General features: G+C 35.6%; 1 protein-coding gene across 1 annotated transcript in view; it reads left to right on the top strand.

The window, feature by feature from the left end:
- The window catches only part of MALRD1 (MAM and LDL receptor class A domain containing 1), a 778752-nt gene that overhangs the window by 524070 nt on the left and 234062 nt on the right, over positions 1-20620 (top strand). The gene's annotated exons all lie outside the window — the stretch shown is intronic.

Raw genomic sequence — 20620 nt, forward strand, 5'->3', positions numbered from 1 at the left:
CAGATATGTATACTAAGTGACCCTCTAAAAATGGTGTTTCTGATATTTGGGAGTTATTTTTTTTGTGTCCTATAATCTACTTAGTCTTACCTAACATGCCATGTGATTTCCTGTATTCCAGAGGGGAATACTTCTATAGCTAGAGCTATCATAGAATTCTACTGTACATATGCAGGGTTGTATTTGACATTGGGTTGTCCAACATTGTAACCTTGGGAGCAGATACGTTTCTGTCTTTGAGGTTACATCCTGAGGATTGTGGTGGCTTGAGTAATGAGCAAAAAGAAATCACAACCAAGCTATCAATCCTTTGCAGATTTTCTCAAGCTGAAGATGTAAAAAAGAAGGATACTTACCTTTCCAATTCTAATATGCTAAATAATTTGCAGAACTTTCAGCAACCCTGGCTCTAGACTTGTGGGGAAAGTAGTCAGGAGGAAAAAAGTTGACACTAAGCCAAATTCAGAAGCAAGAGGTGGAGAGTCTTTGTGGAACCAACCCCCTGCTCCCAATCATTGCCGGCTATGGCCCTCATTTTGTTTTATTGCTTGAATTGATTTGAGAAGGCCTCAGGAGAGACGCTTCATTGTCACAGTCAACCACCAACATAGTTCTTCAATAAGCCTTAGAACTGATTTATTTGCTTCTTGTAAAATCAGGGCATAGATTCTTGTTCTTGGTCCCATGCCCATATTTTTAAACACTGAACTATGCAATTGAGTTTATTATATTTTTAATCAGCTATTTTAAATTAAAAAAAAATCAAAGACATGGATAGATCCAGTTACTTCAATATTATATTGAAATCATTTATTACATACCTAGAAAATAATCAGATATTTAACTTTTAGTATGACTGATAAGATTAGTGTTCCATTGTCAAAAAGGTCCATATTTAAAGCTGTGATTATAATCATATCACAGCAATAAACTAAATACTATAATTGATGTGATTATACTTGATTATGATCCAGGCACAATGATATAACTTGATTCATTCATAATATTAAGGAAAAATAATTATTTGAGCATACATTTCAGTATGGTTGAAATATCCTTTGAAATACCCCTATTAAGGCCACTATAAATCTGAAAACTAACATTATACTTGGTTCATGTAGTTTCTAATTAGAATCTGTTTTAATTACAATGAACATTTCCACATTTAGTATCTTGGCCAGTAAGACCATTGCATAGAGTATTTATGATGATATGGCACTTCAGTTTTTACTGAACTATATTTTAACAATGATTTTCTATTCAAAATTAATATTCATATCAATAAGACGTCCATTTTAAATTAATGATAAATCTTTTTTAATTTTTATATTACTCAGTTGAATGGTATGTTCTTTAGTTTTGAAATATTATTACCAATATATATACAAGCTACAGGTGTACTTTAAATAAATAGAGGTAGAACTCAAGAAACTTAATTGGATCAAACATAAAGAACTAGGTTTCAATAAAATTTGTATGTATATATTAAGCCAAGGCTAGAAACGAAATTTCTTGTCTATTTGATGGAACACATATACACAGAGGCATATATGAGTTTCTGAAAAACCTCATATTTTGAATAATCACATGAGAAAAAGGACTTATGGGAAAATAGGATTGGGGCAAGCCACTATAAGCATAGGTAACTGAGTTGTAGACTGCTAATATAAACAATAACCACCATAATAAAAATACTAGCACAGTATAAAGCATTTTAAGATTATAATAGAGGAACTTTTCAGTAAATGTATTACTTTACCTAAAAAGGGGGTTGAGTTGGCAAGCAAGAAATCGTGATGGAAGGGTGGTATAAAAAAAGCTTAAGGGGTGTCTAGGTGGCTCAGTTGGTTAAGCATCAGACTCTTAGTTTCGGCTCAGGTCATGGTTTCACAGTTCATTTCGTGACATCAAGCTCCATGTTGGGCTGTGCACTGACAGCATGGAGCCTGCTTGGGATTCTCTCTCTCGGCCCCTCCCCACTCATGCACACTCACTCTTGGCTGTCTCCCTCAGCATAAATAAATAAACTTAAACATTAAGACCATTTAATTTTGGAGACAAGGAAAAAGTGCCCAAAGACTGGGAAAACTATGCAATACATAAGTACTTCCAAAAGAGAGCATGTGGAGAATGAGTGGACTAGGTAAAGAACTTGCTGAACAGCCTGTATCTTTTCTTGGCTCTCTGGCTCAGCTGTGTTGCTATACCTCCTTGGTGGCAAAGACATTAGTGAAGAAAATCATGTAGGAATCAACACTACTTCTGTGTTGTATTGGCCCAATTCCCTCACTGGCCACTTGCATACAATCTCCATTGTTCTACGGAAACATGCATTGCATATGTAAAAATGGAGACAGTAAAAGGAAACTGATACATACTGGACACCTAGTGGGTGCCAAGGTCAAACCAGACCCCTGCACATACATAGTTTCTTTTAAGAAAGGAATAAAGATGTTTAATACAGAATGGGTTCTTGAAGGATTTGAGCAAAATAAGTCACACCAATTGTCTGGAGAGTTGCCTCAGCGGATTTGGGAAATACAAAGTTTTAAATTGTTGATTCAAAGGTCAGGAAAGAGCTCAGCAAAAGAAACCAAGTGTGGTTTGGATTTCTTTCCACTAGTTTGCTTTTTGGTCTTTTGGTCTTTATACATTCTCATGATAATTTCTGGGAAGTCTCTAGATTAATTAGGTCTAGTTTAATTGCCAATAGTATTAAACACAAAGGGAGTTTATTTAAGGATAGCAAGAATCTGAGGAAACCCAAGATCAGGAACACAGTCCAGCTTCAGGAACATTCTAAAACCAAGATTGAAGAGGGATCTTGAGTTGTGCTTTTTCTGGGCCTCTTGTCTCTTAACTGCATCTCTCTGTACATCTGTTTCACTGCCCTCACTCTGTGGAACCAGCTTTCTCCGCTTCACCATGCATAAGCAGAACACACGACTACACCTCATAATTGTTGCAGAAACCCATTAGTTATATTTCTAAGTTCTCTGTTAGGGGACTCTGATTGACTGAGCTTGTGTCAAATGACCATCATCAGACTTATGGTATACATAAGCCTACTGGGACCCCAGCCTGGTGACCATTTGGATGAGAGGGAATCATCACATGAAGGGAATGAGGTAAACAATAAACAAGTCCATGGGGAGCACATTGACAATGTATTCTTAGAATGTTCACGCAACAAATCACTCAAGCAACAAATATTAACATAATACTTCCCACAGACAAGTGTTGAAGTATAGTACACAGATGAATACATTATTCATTATCGACTTAGAGTATGCAGTAGGAACAGAGAAGGGGGGAAGGGTCTATGGACAATTGTGGGGAAGATGACAGTTCAGGATAGGCACTTTTAGCTCTAGTCTTTATGTGTACCTTTCAGCTGGCAGGGAAGAAAAAAAAGGTGGAGAAAGAGGCAAAGAGCATATACCAAGCGTAATTTAAAAGACGGGGCACCTGGTGTCTCAGTAAGTTGAGCATCTGACTCTTGGTTTCAGCTCAGATCATGATTTCATGGTTCATGGGTTCAAGCCCTGTGTCACTCTGCCCTGACAGTGCTGAACCTGCTTGGGATCTCTCTCTGCCCTTCCCCCACCCATGCTCCCCACCTCTCTGTCTCCCTCCCTCTCTCTCAAAATAAATAAAATAACCAAATAAACTTTAAAATTTTTTTTAAAGTTTTCCTTATAAACATTGCATATCAATTTAACTTATAACTAATTAGCCAAAATTCTGTCGCATGTTCAAACCATGAGGAAACCCAAGGCATGTGTTTATTTAAAACTAAGGAAGAAGAAGGGAGTGAGTATTTGTTTAGAGACCTAATAGCCTACCAGAAGTTCCTACTAGGCAATTTCTCAGCCTAAGAGCATACAGAATTATGACTTTAAAGGTATATTGTCAAACCCTTCTTCACAACATCCTGTTCTTTGTTGTTTCTCCATATGCTCTCTGCTAAGGGTGACTACTGCTTAGTTCTCAGAATTTGGGTGTCTCCCCATAAGTCATGCCCTTAAACCTTTCTTAAACCCCCCTGTCTTCCCTCAAGATTGTTTTCCTTTTTCGTAATTTCTTGACCAGGAAATATTTTCTAATTTAGTAAGTGAATTGATAGAGTGTTTTAATTTACATACACAATTAATACTGAGGTTAAATCTTTTTTTTTAACCAATATGCTCATTATTGGTCATTCATATTTCTTTTGAGAATTGCCCATTCAAAAAAAGACAGTCTGTTTAACAAATCGTGCTGGGAAAGTTGGACAGCAACATGCAGAAGAATGAAACTAGACCACTTTCTTACACCACACACAAAAATAAACTCAAAATGGATGAAAGACCTAAATGTGAGATAGGAAAGCATCAAAACCCTAGAGGAGAAAGCAGGCAACAACTTCTTTGAGCTCAGCTTCAGCAATATCTTACTCAACACATCTCCAAAGGCAAGGGAATTAAAAGCAAAAATGAACTATTGCAACCTCATCAAGATAAAAAAGCTTCTGCACTGCAAAGGAAACAATCAACAGAATTAAAAGGCAATGACGGTATGGAGAAGATATTTACAAATGACATATCAGATAAAGGATTAGTATCCAAAATCTATGAAGAACTTACCAAACTCAACACCCGAAAAGCAAATAATCCAGTGAAGAAATGGGCAGAAGACGTGAATAGACACTTTCCAAAGAAGACATCCAGACGGCCAATAGACACATGAAAAGATGCTCAACGTCACTCATCATTGAAGGAAATACAAATCAAAAGCACACTGAGATACCACCTCACACTGGTCAGAGTGGCTAAAGTGAACAAATGAGGAAACTACAGATGCTGGCGAGGATGTGGAGAAATGGGAACCCTCTTGCACTGTTGGTGGGAATGCAAACTGGTATAGCCACTTTGGAAAAGAGTACGGAGGTTCCTTAAAAAATTAAAAATAGAACTACCCTGTGACTCAGCAATAGAAGTACTAGGAATTTACCCAAGGGATACAGGAATGCTGTTACATCGGGGCACTTGTACCCCAATGTTTATAGCACTGCTTTCAACAATAGCTAAATTATGGAAAGAGCCTAAATGTCCATCAACTGATGAATGGATAAAGAAGATGTGGTTTATATATACAATTTATACTACTTGGCAATGAGAAAGAATGAAATCATGCCATTTGCAGCAACGTGGATGGAACCAGAAGGTATTATGCTGAGTGAAATAAGTCATGCAGAGAAGGACAGATATCATATGTTTTCACTCATATGTGGGTCTTGAGAAACTTAACAGAAGACCATGGGGGAAGGGAAGGGGGAAAAATAGTTACAAACAGAGAGGGAGGGAGGCAAACCACAAGAGACTCTTAAATACAGAGAAAAAACAGGGTGGATGGGGGAGTGGGGGAGAGGGGAAAATGGGTGATGGACAATGAGGAGAGCATTTGTTGGGATGAGCACTGGGTGTTGTATGTAAGCCAATTTGACACTAAATTATATTTTAAAAAATCTACAAAAAATAAATAAACCACTCTATTGGGGTATGATTGACATAAAAAAATAAAATCAGAAAAAAAAAAGAGAGAGAAAGAGAGAGAGAATTGCCCATTCATTTCCTTGCCAAAGATTTCTATTTAGTTGTTTGCTTTCTTGTGTTATTTGGGACATGCTCTTTCTTCACTGATTATATAAACCATTTTATAAGATATATACTAAACATGTTTTTCATGCTTTTAATTGTCTTTTCATATTGTTTATAGAACTTTCACTGAGAACATTTCATTTACTTGGTTTAATTTAATTCTGTTCTATTTAATTGAATTTAATTTAATGAAGGTTTTACTTTATAGGTTTGCTTTTGTCATTAAGTTTAAGAAATACTCTGAAATTAAAAATGTTCTTCATGTTTTTCTGTTTTTCATCTTTATATTTTAGTGCTTATATTGAAATGTCTTTGCACCATACTTCTCCATCACCATATTTTGTCTAACTTTTATTATGTTTTATATATTTTGTTGTTGCTTTTTCCCAAGTTCCCTACCCAAACAATTCACCATGTTGTTGTTGTTGTTGTTGTTGTTGTTTTCTTTTTTACAACATGCTGGTAACATTTTACTTTCCTAGTAGTGTGATCTATTTTATTTTTTAATTTGTTGTGCTTTGCACTGAGGGAACACCCTAGTTTCATTTTAGTTGTTTATTTCTTAGTGGTTAATTAGAATTCTCTTAATTGTCTTACTCTGGTGGAAACTAAAATGTGGAATTAGGTGATTATCCTGATTATCAAGGACTCATAGGAATTCATTTGGAAGGGTGATGCTTTCATTTTCTTAATTGCTTTAAATATAAGCATAGTCCAAAGTATTAAAAGGTTCTTTTATTCTATACTAAAGCTAAATATGTTGACTGAATTATAAAACAAAGAAAGTAAACCAAAAAGAAATGAAAATGTTAAGTTCATCATTTTATTATTCACTAATTGATCTGTTACTACTGTTAATATATCTCTAGATCATCATTAGCATGAGCTATTTTATGCCAAGATATACTTTTATGAGTTGAGTCATTGATTGAATATTATCTCAGTACATATTAAATATTGTAAGTACTTTGAAATGAAGTTGAGTGGAATACAGTTTTTGGGAGGCATGGGGTGCACTTGCCCATAAGTTATGGAATGTCTTCAAGAGACCATGAGGACATATGCACTGTGAGGCAGGTGGAGTCCTTGTACAAAAGGTCAACTGTAGCCTGTGATCAGATGACCTGAAAAATTTAGAATCTCCAGTTGTCCAGGATCCCAGAAAGCCCATGTGCAGAAATCAGTCCTCTCCCTGCATAATTTTATAGCCTTTTTTCTCATTGTTTCTGTTGCTAATGTTAGACATAGTCTACTATGAAAACTGTGTTTTTGTGAGAAGGCAAACCTTTGTTTTCTTTCCTTTCTCTTTTTCTCTTTTTGTGGTTCTCTCTTGCCCTGCTCTTTCTCTCTCATTCTTCTTTGCTGAATTTGCTAAAACAATTTTACTTCCTTTTGTGAAATGCATCAGTGATTGTGGCACTCAACCCTGGCAGCACACTAAAATCTCTTGGGGAGCTTAAAATAATATCTCTACCCAGACCTCATTCCTGACCAATTAAACTGTTATCTCTGGGTATGGAGTTCAGGCTTCCATAATTTTTCAGGCTTTAGGTAATTCTAATGTGTAGCCAGTAATGTGAGCCCTTATTATGCATATAAAAGAAGAGTATTTTAAATTATATCTTCAGCTTAATGTTAGAATAAAATGATTCCCCAAGTTACTGTCCACAAATTAAGCGCATTATCTATACTTTGGAAATTTCTTATGTGTACTTAAAATGTAAAACCGTTTCCAAATTTAAGTTGAACATAAAGCCAGGCTTTGCATAACACCTGCTCCTAGCACGGTGCCCAGCCTTCAGTAGACAATCAGCAAATATTTTTGCCTTTAAACATTTTCTTAATTGTGGTAAAATCCACAGAACATAAAATTTACCATCTTAATCGTTTTTAAGTGTACAGTTCAATGACCCGAAGATATTTACATTGTTGTGTTACCATCGCCATCATCTATCTAATCACTCCTCATCCTGTAAAACTGGAACTCTGTACCCAGTAAATAGTAGCTCCCCATGTCCCCCCATCCCTGGCCCCTGGCAACCAGCATTCTACTTTCTGTGCATTTGATTAAGTGCCTCATATAGGTGTTGTGATTTGCTTACTTCACTTGCATAAGATGCTTCTCCATGTTGTAGCATACAGCAGAATTTCCTTCATTTTACGGCTGAATTATATTCCATTTTAGGTATATAACGTATTTTATTTATCCATTCTTCTGTCAGCGTGCACTTGGATAACTTCCACCTTGTGGCTCTGGTGAATGCTGCTATGAATGTGGGTGTATAGATACCTGAGGCCTCGATTTCATTTTGGTTTTTTTGTTGTTGTTGGTTTGTTTGCTTTTTAGTTTTATGTCCAAAAGTGGAATTGTTGTGTCATATGGTAATCATATTTTAGTTTTTTCAAGGCCCCCGTTCTGTTACTTGTGGTCACTGAGCCATTCTCAACAGCAGCACACAAGCATTCCAGTTTCTCCATATTCCCCCCAAAACTTGATATCTCTAAAAATGTTTATTTATTTATTTTGAGAGAGAGAGAGAGAAAGCAAGACTGGGGGAGGGGCAGAGACAGAGGAGAGAGAGAATCTCAAGCAGCCTCCTTGCTGTCAGCACTGTGCCTGACATGGGACTCGATCTCACAAACGGTGAGATCATGACCTGAGCTGAAATCAAGATTCGGTCGCTTAATAGATCAGGTGCCCCTGATTTTTTTTTTTTTTAATAACAGTCATTCTAATGGGTATGAGGTGGTATCTTATTTTGGTTTAGATTTGCATTTTTCTAATTTCCATTAGTGATGGCCAGCACCTTTTCATGTGCTTATTGGCCATTTGTCTATCTTCTTGTCAGTAACATAATTTCTTTGCTCTCACGCATAGATTTTTTTGATCTCCCATAGTCTGTGACACAGTCTGTTGAACAGTGACTTCTGATATTCATTCTTCAAGGACAGTGATGTCATTACAGAGAATCAGTTTTGTGAGGTGATGAACTGAACTTCCAAGTTGTAGCTACTAGTAATGTAGTGAGCACTTTCATTTTTCCATAGATGTGTCAACTTCTCTAGCTTTTACTGTATGCAGTGCTGATTTGTATAAACTTCCAAAGGCAACGTGGATGAGAGCCTGTAAATATCAAACTTATTCACATTTGTATTTCAGCTTTCTCAATTAAAAAAATAGCTTTATTTTTAGTGATGTGCTTTGGCAGTAAATCCTATTGTATAAATGGTTTCATGCTAATTTTTTAAATTTCAATCTCATGAAATTCCGTCTAAATGAAGCATTTTTTTTGAAAATAGGGGCTAAAACATGTGAGACATTAAATGAGCTAAAAATATTACATCTCTACTGCCACAGCCTGCCCATATATATTTCTGAACATCAAATAGAGGGAAAGATGCAAAGGTCTGTCTTCTGTAAAGTGACAAGGATGGTTCCAAAATGAAGTGCACAAAGGAAAGCCGGGCTGATCACAGGTGCATTCACGGGCACGTCCATTTTAAGAAGCTTCATATTTAGAAATGGAGTTCTAAAGATCACTTTCCTTAAAACTCTATTCCTTTATCCCTATTGTAAAATCTTTACGTACTCTCTGATGTCCCTGTGCATTCCTCTCCTTCCGATCTACATGTCAGGTCTGCCAGAAATCAAATTCCTAAAGACATGAGGCTTAGTTCTAGGTCTTTTTTTATGCTTCAGTGGTCTGTCAGTCTACCCCTTTGTTATTTCCACACCATCTTGCTTATTATAATGTTTAATTAAGTTTATTTATCTGAAGTATATAGTCTCTTGACTTTGATCTTTCACAGGAGTGTCTTGGCTTTTTGTTTGCCTTTTGTTATTCATATGTATATGATACTGGATATCATAGACATACATATACATATACATATACATATACATATAAATATACATATACATATACATATATTTGTATGGCCATATGTATATGCATCCATATTCATATCCATATATATCCATCTACCACTTCTCAGGGGCAGGTTTCCCATTAACTCTAAGGCAGCAGGTATAAGTCGGCTATTCACTTTTGTGTGGGAGGCTCCAATAAATCCCTGCCATGAGTAGGTCCTGAGCCAGTGAAGTTGTCTGCAGATTTCAATAGCAGTTTCCAGTTGGCTGAATCCATTCCATTTCTGGCTTTGAAGACTCCTATATGTGAAAACATATTTCAATATTTTGTTACACAATGTAGATATTTCCTCTTAGATGGTCTTAATAAGGTGACTAAAATCTAACACTGCCAAAACTGCTAGTCGAAAAATGATTTTCTGTCCATAATATTTTTTAAAAATGTCAAATACAGTATTAACATGAAGGTGTTTGGGATGTTTTGTAACATGTATTATGAAAAATTATAATATATTTTTTTGAAAGCTTAGCCATATAAAATGTACATCTTTTCCCCAGATGTCAGTCTTGCTTTAGTCTTTAGGAAATAATGTACTGTTTGGTGAGCTTTTCTTTAAAATAAGTTATGAAACATATTAAGCAATTTAAATACAATGTTGAGTTTGACAGTGAATCTATTGATCACCCAGGTGTTTCTAGTCTAAAAGTATTATTTTGTGTTCTAAGAAAACCTCTACTATTAAATATTTTTATCATTATCCAAATTTCCTTAAAAGTATAGAACATGCACTTTAATTATATTCTCATTTTGATTTCTTTTGATTGGAAAACCAATATCTTAGATATTATATAGCCTGATAGGCTTTGAAATCATTGCCTGAGTTTGAATTTTAATGCTACAATTTCTCAGCTGTGTGGACTGGGACAAGTTAGTTAACCACACTGTGCCTCTTCTATAAAATTGAGTTACTGTGAAAATGTATTGATTTAATCTTTGCAGAGTAATTAAAACAATACATAGCATATTGTAATCAACAATTAGTACAATCTGTTAATACTGATATCATTTTCTAATTCTGTTTAGAAAGTAAATGATAATATAGGGGTGCCTGGGTGGCTCAGTTAGTTAAGTATCTGTCTTTGGCTCAGGTCATGAGCTCACGACTTGGGAGTTCAAGCCCTGCATGGAGCTCCACACTCACAGTGTGTAGCTTGCTTGGGATTCTCTCTCTCTTCTCTCTCTCCCTCTTTCTGCCCCTCCCCAACTCGTGCTTTCTCTCTCTCTCTCTCAAAATAAATAAACTTAAAAAAATGTTTTAAAAAAGTAAATGATAATATAAAATATTATTAATGTTTTCACAAATAGTGTTTTGTTATAGAAAGAATGCTGGCGTAGGATGAATGAATTACGACTTCCAACACCTATAAATCAAGGACAATTTCACCAGCTTTATATATTTTATTTCAGCTAAATCTTATAAGAACCCATTTTATACATAAAGAAATTAAGGTTTTGAGACAGCAAGCAGTCAATAATCAAGAAAATATGGAAACGCTAACATTAATAGAACATTTACCAAACTGTCCAGCATATACTGAAAACTCTGCATACATTATCTCATTTAATGTTCACATCAAATCCATATAGGAACTTGAATATCTGCATCTGTCAGAGAAGGGTTCTGCTCCTCAGAAAGATCAAGTAATTTGGGGTGGCTGAGTGGGTCAGTCAGTTAAGCATCTGACTCTTGATTTTGGCTTGGGTCATGATCTCACGGTTTGAGAGATCTCACGGTTGTTTGGGATTCTCTCTCTCTGCCCCTCCCCTGTTCTCTCTCTTTCTCAAAATAAATAAATAAACTTAAAAAAAAAAAAACTTAAAAGAAAGATCAATTAATTTAACCAAATCACACAGCTATTACAGATTTTACTCAGGCAGATGTTAAGATTTTGTTAAAAAATATTTTAAATATTGAAATTTTTTGTAAATTAGTTTATAATTACAGAGTACCTCCAAATGTTTGAGTCTCAACTTTAATAATCATCATCGGTCCACAGTGCTCCTATTAAATTCTGAAGATCTGATTGAAATACTCTATTGACGATAGAGCGCAGAATAAAATTTTATACATCTTACAAATATGAGGGAGTTCAATAGCAAGGGTCAAAGATAATACTGTTATTAGACTTGTTTGTATTCATTTTATGCAGAAAAGCATAACTTGATCATTGTTTGACCCTGAAATTTGCACATAAATTGAAAATTATATAACAGTGTCCTGGAGTAACCTTACTACATAAATAATAGACAAGATGAGCTAATTAAAAAGTCTGAATTAGATTGTTCAGCATTTCAAAATCTCTTATTCTTCATTAAAGTCCATTAATGATATAGAAATCAGAGAGGCGCTAGAACCTTATAAACTTAGGAAGGCTATATATTTTTTTACATGGGATTCGTGTATTATTGGCCATTGTTGTAGTCCTCCTCCTTCTACAGTCAGACCAACATAGATCAATAATAGATGCGATTAACTGCTTATATTCTTTTTGAGTTTCTTTCTCTGAAACCAATTTTACCAACCTTAAGAAAATCAAGGTCATTTTTGCTAATGATTATGAGATGAGCGCATAGAAACGTAATAAAGGCAAAAATGGGTGAAAAAGATGTGCATCTGTGGACCATGCATAGATGAGCATTACGAGGTATATTTGTGAGGCCGGAAGTAGGGAAAGATAAAGTAACAGGCAAAAGAAGGCAGCATGTGCATCTTTTTGTCATGTTTATCATGTGTGACATGTTGTAGAAAAATCCAACAGACAATGTATCGTAAGGTTCTCAACTCAGGAAAACATACAGATTGAGATGTGGATATCAGATTATCAGCCCCCAGGTGGCAAATAAAACCATGATGCCCAAGGAAGAGCAGAGGAAAATAAAGCAGGGTTACAATTTGTTCTGCTAGCATTTAAAAGACTTGCCCTGGAAAAGGAGCCAAGATGAGAAGGAAGGTGAAGAAATGGCAGAGTAGTGGGAAAAGGATTCATTCGTTTAGCCAAGGACCTAAAGGAACTGAGGGTTTAGAAAAAGAAGGCATTTTTGGCATATCAGAGGCAACTGTGAGGTCCAGAATGGAAAGGGTTGATGCTTCTTTTGAAATGGCAATCAGGTACTCATCAGATAGCTGAACAAGGATATGAAGGATAGAAAAGAGGTGGGAGAAAGTGAGGACGTCTGAATCACTAAACTACTGAAAGTGTTCTTGCATAAAGGTATCACATTCTGAGTTTTGTTGGTGGTGGTGTTTTGTTTTCTTCTAATTTCTCCCTCCTTCTTCTCGGGCCTTCTAATAATAATTTTTGTCTAAACCGTTAAGTCACTGATTTGATGTGTGTATGGCATAGGGTTCAGCAATCTCTTGTTCTTTTTTTATTTTAATGTTTATTTATTTTTGAGAGATAGAGACACAGAGTATGAGTGGGGGAGGGGTAGAGAGAGAGACACACACAATCCGAAGCCAGCTCCAGGCTCTGAGCTGTCAGCATAGAGCCCGATGCAGGGCTCAAACCCATGAACACTGAGATCATCACCTGAGCTAAGTCGGATGCTTAACTGACTGAGCCACCCAGGTGCCTCTATTGCTCTTAAATAATATGAAGAGTCCATAAAGAAAACTGGATATTTAACATATGTCCAGATCTAAGAAAAAAAAATCTTAAAAGTTGAAAATCTGAGTCTCATGCCGAGGAGCAGTTTATAAAGTCGCCTTTTTTGCGTACAAACATGAAAAATCAGTCTTTAGGATATTTCCCATTTAGTGTGCACCTTGCTTCTGTATATCACCAGTCAAATCTCATTTTTTATGTGTCCCTAAACACTAAGACATGGGGGAGTAACTCTGATAACACTTCCGATAATTTCAACACGAGATCACTGAGGTTGCATTTTCAGAAGTCCTGCTGTGAATTGTCTGATATGTATGTGCACTGACCTTCTTAAAACCTAGCAATTTTTCTAACATAAGGTGGATTTAAATGCTCCTGCTGAATAGAAACTATGGAAGGTATTGTTAATTTCCGGATGCTTGAAAATACAGGTCAGGCGATATTAAGCCCTCAGCAGTGTTGAGATCTCCTTTCACTTGCAAACTTGCCCCTGATAGCATTTCTAGAACCAGAGAGCACTCAAGAGAAATAAGCAGTTCATCTGTGAAGGGAGGTTTGAGGTGCATGATTTTTTTCCAAAATACTCTTTAGCCTATTTCTCCTCTACACCAGATGTTGCTCTTTCTTCAAACAGATCTGAATCTTCCATATTTTCAACATGTTGCCAAACTGACGTGTTAAGGAAACCAACAAGGATGGAGTTTTAAAAAGGAAATTCATAAGAAAGTACTTGGTCTCAGTCAGGTGGTCTGGTCTATCTTTCTAATTGGTTAAATGACCAACGGAGATGATAGACACTTTGAAAGGCCATCAACTGAATTAGATCAACTGTATTAAATATTTATTAATGCAACACTATAAGCTAGTACTACTTTTTACTGTTGTCTGAGAGCAACACATGCATGCGTTTAATTATAGGGCTAAACATGTATTACGAATACGCTTTTATCACCAGGTTGTAAATTCTTTGAAGGTAAGAACTATTGCAGTGTCCACCATGTTGTCTGGCAATTGCTCAATACGTGTTTCTAGGATGAATAAATAAGATTCCAAATTGATAACATCGCTGGATGTAAACATATAGTCATTATAGCTTAGGAACAATGACACCTTAATGGCAAGAAGCAATGTAGTCCCCAGAGATTGGTTTCTGATAGCATGTTCCATTAAAAAGAATCAAGGCTTCTTGGAGAAATTCTAGGACTGGGCCAAGAAACACACAAGATGAGCGTGAAGCAACCGAGAGTGCTAGAACATAAGGTAGTATGTAAAAAGAAAAGTCTACGTTGTAAAAAAAAGAGAAAAGTTTACATTGATGGGGTGTGTCAAAGGGACAGAGGAGCCAATTAAAAGAGCTCCTCTTGGCCAAAGCTTGCACAGTTTGAGCAACAAAGTTGCCTTCCATTATGACTCAAATTATACATGTTCTTGAGTCCATAACAATATAAATATTGACTGAATAAATACATAAATGAGAGAGAAGAGACAACGTTCCCATGTCTAAGAATTCCAAATAATTAACTTAGATTAATCAATGTAGATTCTGTGCCCTGAAGGAAGAGAGCATAGTTCACCTTAGATGTGGCCTGCACCCAGTAATTTCCTTCCAAAGAATGCAGTATGGAAAGGGATAGAAAAAGAGTAACTTTACGGTGGAGAATCATGGTTCACCAGACAGGGGAACAAGGTCAACAGAAACAGTGCCAAGTCCTATTAATAGCGTGTACCCTTGTCATTAGGTGATGAAAATAACACCTCTGTATTCTTTCTTCCCCAAACCCATTAATTCTATCAAGAGGAGGAAAATAATGCCAGTAGAAAGGTATCTTACAAAATACTTGGCCAGTACTCTCCAAATGTAAGTCATCAGCAACCTGAGAAACCTGAGAAACTGTCAGAGTGAAGAGTCACCTAAGAAGACATGACATTACCAAGTCAATAGCATGGCCTTCAAAGGCAGAGAATATGCCCATTATGTCTTTTATGTCTTGCATATGATAAGTATATTCTGCATGAAAAATGAAGGTGCTTAAAATACACATGCCCACGTGAAACTTACTGTCTGAAACTAAGAACATATTGAATATCTTGCCTTGAAAAAGATGATAAAACTAGTGTTTGCCCACAAATATAGTCTATAGAACGATTATATCTAGTTATGTATAATGAACCCTGTGTATAAAATTATTTTAATCCATACATAAAATTAAAGGTACAAGAGCTTCTTGGTTGTAAATTCTGTTTCAGAGCAGAATAAAATCTGTTTTAAATTGGAATTATTTTCAGGTTGGTGGCAGTTTGTTCAAATCCACAGTGGATTAGTTTTACATATACATCATGCTTTTATGGGATCCAATATTTTATGTTACAGCTATAGTATATTATAGACCTGTTCTTCTTTCTAGGATTTTTAAGTTTAGGCTTTAGTTTTAGGTCTTTAGGACTCTGTCAGTTTTTTTTTCTAAAATAAATATTTAATCTAGTGGTTTTTATATGCCATTTTCTGCCAGCCAAATTGTCTTCAACTCTCTATTCCGAACACCAGTGTTCTTTCCATTCTTACATTATTAACTACAGAATATGTGGGATTATCTTTAATTTTGTATATTTGTCAACCCGGTTAGTAAATACTGCTTTTATCAGTTTGTCTGAATTAATAAATTGAAAATGGCTGAATACATGTAAGACATTCTCACTAAAATAATCTACCTTTTCTATTTACTGCAATGATTTTGGTAGCAACTGTCTGATTATATTCTTGTCTTAAAGAACATCTACCTTTTTTAAGAATTATAGGCTCTTTTTTGTTTTTTCTTGGTAAGACTCATATGCTATAGAAATTAGTCATTGCTTGGTTTGCTGCAATTCAAAGCACTGACTTGATTTCTTTTCCTGTCTTTGCTATTCCGTATTGTTAAGGAAATAAGCCTCATTGAGTTACGTAGTCTATTTGAGTCATTTTTAAAAACTAAAGAACTACGTATTTAAAGTCAAAACACATTTCCTCTGTGGGATAATTATATATGGCTCCACAGCCTATGGCATGGAAAAATAAAATAATCTCCAATGCTCAGACTTGCATACTAAATAATATCCACATACTGCTCTGGGTTAACTGTAAATTCTCACTAGTGTTAATTAAAAATTATGTGGCAAAGATTCTAAACCACTCAATGAACATGACCTTTAGTTCTTCTTGTTGATGCCCACAGTTAATATATTTGCTGTTTTCTCAGATGCCTTCTCTTCATTCTTTATATTTATACTGCAATTTACTGGTAAATTATTTCTAGAAATTATACAGGCTTTAACTATTGTATTATGGGGATGATTCCAAAACTAGGGAAATGAACTTTTATCAAATCCTTAGAGATTTACCGAACCTTGAGAAAATTACCCTCCCCTCGAATTAATTACCCTCCCCTTAGGCACACCGGCTCTGAACCTATAATAATCTATGTAACAAAGGGATTGCTGAGCTTTATTTAATTTGTTGAATTAGGCAAAAGTAGTTTGGGACCTTTACTGCATACTTCTTTGAAGGTACGAAGTATCATCATTGGACTTAATTTCATTTACAATGATATTCAGATATGTGAACTGCTGTAGATTGCTTTGGGTAATATGGACTTTTAACAATATTTGTTCTTCCAATCCATGAGAGTGGAATATCTTTCCATTTTTTGGTATCATCTTCAACTTCTTTCATCAATGTTCTATAGTTTTCAGAGTACAGGTCTTTCAGTTCCATGGTTAAGTTTCTTCCTAGGTATTTTATTATTTTTGGTGCAATTTTTTTTGCTTTTTTTTAATTCTATTTATTAGAGATAGATAAAGAGGGAGCGGCAGAGAGACAGGGAGACAGAGAATCCCAAGCAGGGTTTTCACTGACAGTGCAGGATTCGAGCTCACAAACTGTGCGATCATGACCTGAGCCAAAAGTAAGAGTCAGTTGCTTAACTGACTGAGCCACCCAGGCACCCCTATTTTTGGTGCAATTGTAAATGGAACTGTTTTCTTAATTTTTCTTTCTGCAATGTTATTATTAGTGTATAGAAATGCAACACTTTCTGTATATTAATTTTGTATGCTGTGACTTTGCTGAATCCATCTATTAGTTCTAGCAGGTTTGGTGGAGTCTTTAGGGTTTTCTATATATAGTATCACCTCATCTGCAAATAGTGAAAATTTTACCTCCTTACCAGTCTGGATGCTATTTCCTTTTCTTGTCTGATTGCTGTGGCTAGGGCTTTCAGTACTACCTTGAATAAAAGTGGTGAGAGTGGACAACCTGTCTTTTCCCTGATCTTAGAGTGAAAGCTCTTAGTTTTTCTCCATTGAGTATGATGTTAACTGTGGATTTTTCATATATGGCCCTTATTAGGTTGAAGTATGTTCTACTCTTTGTTGACAGTTTTTATCATGAATTTATGTTGTACTTCCTCAAATAATTTTTTCTGCATCTGCTGAGATGATCGTATGGTTTTTGTCCTTTCTCTATTTAATGTAATGTGTCATGTTGATTGATTTTTGAACATTGAGCCATCCTTGCATCCAGGAAATGAATCCCACGTGATTGTGGTGAATGATTTTTTTAGTGTATTGCTGGATCTGGTTTGCTAATATTTTATTGAAGATTTTTACATCCATGTTCATCAGAGATATGGGCCTGTAGTTCTCTTTTTTGGTATTGTCTATATCTGGTTTCAGTATCAGGGTAAAGCTGGCCTTATAGAATGAATTTGGAAACTTTCCTTCTTCTTTATTTATTTCTTTTTTGAATAGTTTGTTTGCAAAGAATTGGTATTAACACTTCTTTAAATCTTTGGTGGAATTTGGGGCGCCTAGGTGGTTCAGTTGGTTAAGCATCTGACTTCGGCTCAGGTCATGATCTCATGGTTTGTGAGCCAGAGAACTGTGTCAGGCTCTGTGCTGACACCTCAGAGTCTGGAGCCTGCTTCAGATTCCATGTCTCCCTCTCTCTCTGCCCCTCCCCCACTCACTCTCTGTTCTCTTTCTCTCTCAAAAATAAATAAACATTTTAAAAAGTTTTAATGGTTGAATTTACTTGTTACAATTGTTAAAGTGGCCATACTACTCAAACAATGTACAGATTTAATGCAATCCCTATCAAAATACCAATGACATTTTTCACAGAACTAGAAAAAATATTCCTAAAATTTGTATGGAACCACAAAATACCCTAAATAACCAAAGCAGTCTTGAAAAAAAAACAATGCTGGAGTATCACAATCCCAGATTTCAAGATATACTGCAAAAGTGTAGTAATCAAAATAGCATGGTGATGGCATAAAAATAAACACATACATCAATAGAACAAAATAGGAGAATCTAGAAATAAACCCGCAGTTATACAATAGAGGAGGCAACAATATACATTGGGGAAAAGACAGTCTGTTCAAAAATGGTGTTGGAAAAACTGGACAACTACATGGAAAAGAAAGAAACTGTACCACTTTCTCACACCATACACAAAAATAAACTCAGAATGGATTAAAGACCTAAATATGAGACCTGAAACTAATTCCTAGAAGAAAACATGGGCAGAAATTTCTTTGCTATCAAGCATAGAAACATTTTTCTCTCTATATATATCCTGAAGGGAAGATATATATATAGTCAAGGGAAACAAAAGCAAAATTAATTATTGGACCTAAAAGCAAAACAACAACAACAAAAACCCACAAACTTTTGCACAACAAAGGAAACCATCAACTAAACAAAAAGGCAATCTACTCAATGGGAGAAGATATTTTCAAATGATATGTCTAATAAGGGGTTAATACCCAAAATATATAAATAACTTACACAACTCAACACCAAAACTGAATAATAAAAATAATAATCATATTTTAAAAATGGGCAGAGGACACATAGACATTTTTCCAAACAAGATATACACAGGGCCTGAGGACACATGAAAAAAGTGTTCAACATCACTAACCATCAGAAAAATGCAATCGAAACAATGAGCTATCACCTTACACCTGTCAGAATGACTCAAAGGAAAGGAAAAAAACAATAACACAGCAACAGAACACAGAAGAAATAGCAAATGTTTTTGAGGATGCAGTGAAAAAGAACCCTTGTGCATTATTGATTGGAATGAGATTGGTGCAGCCATGGCAGAAAACAGTATGGGGTTTCCTCAAAAAATTAAAAATTAAAAGTAGAACTACTGGGATGCCTGGGTGGCTCAGTGGTTTAAGCAGCAGACTCTTGATTTCAGCTCAGGTCATGATCTCATAGTTTGTGAGTTTGAGCCTCACATCAGGCTCTGTGCTGATCGTCCAGGGCCTGCTTGGGATTCTCTCTCTGTTTATCTCTCTTTATCTCTCAAAATAAATAAATAAACTTAAAAAAAAAATAAAAATAGAATTACTGTAGTATCCCATAATTCCACTACTGGGTATTTATCCAAAGCAAATGAAAACACTAATTCGCAAAGATATTCACACTTATGTTTATTGCAGCATTATTTACAATAGCCAACTATATCAAAGCAACCCAAGTATCCATCCACAGATGAATGGATAAAGATGTGGAATATAAATAAAATGGAATATTACTCAGCCATGGATGGACCTAGAGGATATAATGCTAAAGACAAATACCATATGATTCCACTAAGAAGTGTAATTTATTAAACAAACCAAGCAGACAAAAAAAGAGACAAACAAAATAGCAGTCTCTTAAATACAGAGAATAAACTGATGATTACGACGGGAAGTGCGTGGGGATATGGGTGAAAGACATAAAGAGGATTAAAAGTATACTTATGTTGATGAGCACTGAGTAATGTATAGAATTATTAAATCTTTGTATCATATGCCTGAAACTAATATAACACTGTATGTTAATTATGTTCAATTAATTTAATTGAACCCTGTATGTTCAATTAAAAGGTGTGAATTGCTTTGAAAATTGTGTGTTAATTCACTTTCCTAAGCTTCCTCGAGATGAAACCATTATGTCTTCAATTATTATACCCAGCATTAATTAAGTACAAACTACCGATTAGATGCTGGGTTTGGCCTCAGAAAACACATCCACCACTTGGGTTTCCAAGGGGTTTGGAGACTGGAGGGCAGACAGACATGTGATACAGCTCTTATATGAGGTGGTAAACATTTCACATAGGAATAGAAAGGTTCTTAGGGGACATTAAACGTAGGTACCCAACCTGGGGCTTGGATGACAAAGAAAAGGCAAAACAAGGGGACAGAGCAGCTGTTTCCTTGAGTCTTGAGGTTGAGCAGACCACCAGGGGCACAGGAGGGAATGGTCAGGGTAGGTAAAGGAAGCAATGTATGTGGACACGTGGAAGGATGAAGAGCCAGTGATCTATCTGTGAAACCTTATACGGTAGTTTCATTGCAGGTGCTCATGAGGACAGTTGCAGAAAATGAGACTAGAAAACTAA

This window comes from Panthera tigris, chromosome B4 (assembly GCF_018350195.1).
Source record: "Panthera tigris isolate Pti1 chromosome B4, P.tigris_Pti1_mat1.1, whole genome shotgun sequence".
NCBI classification, from domain to species: Eukaryota; Metazoa; Chordata; class Mammalia; order Carnivora; family Felidae; genus Panthera; species Panthera tigris.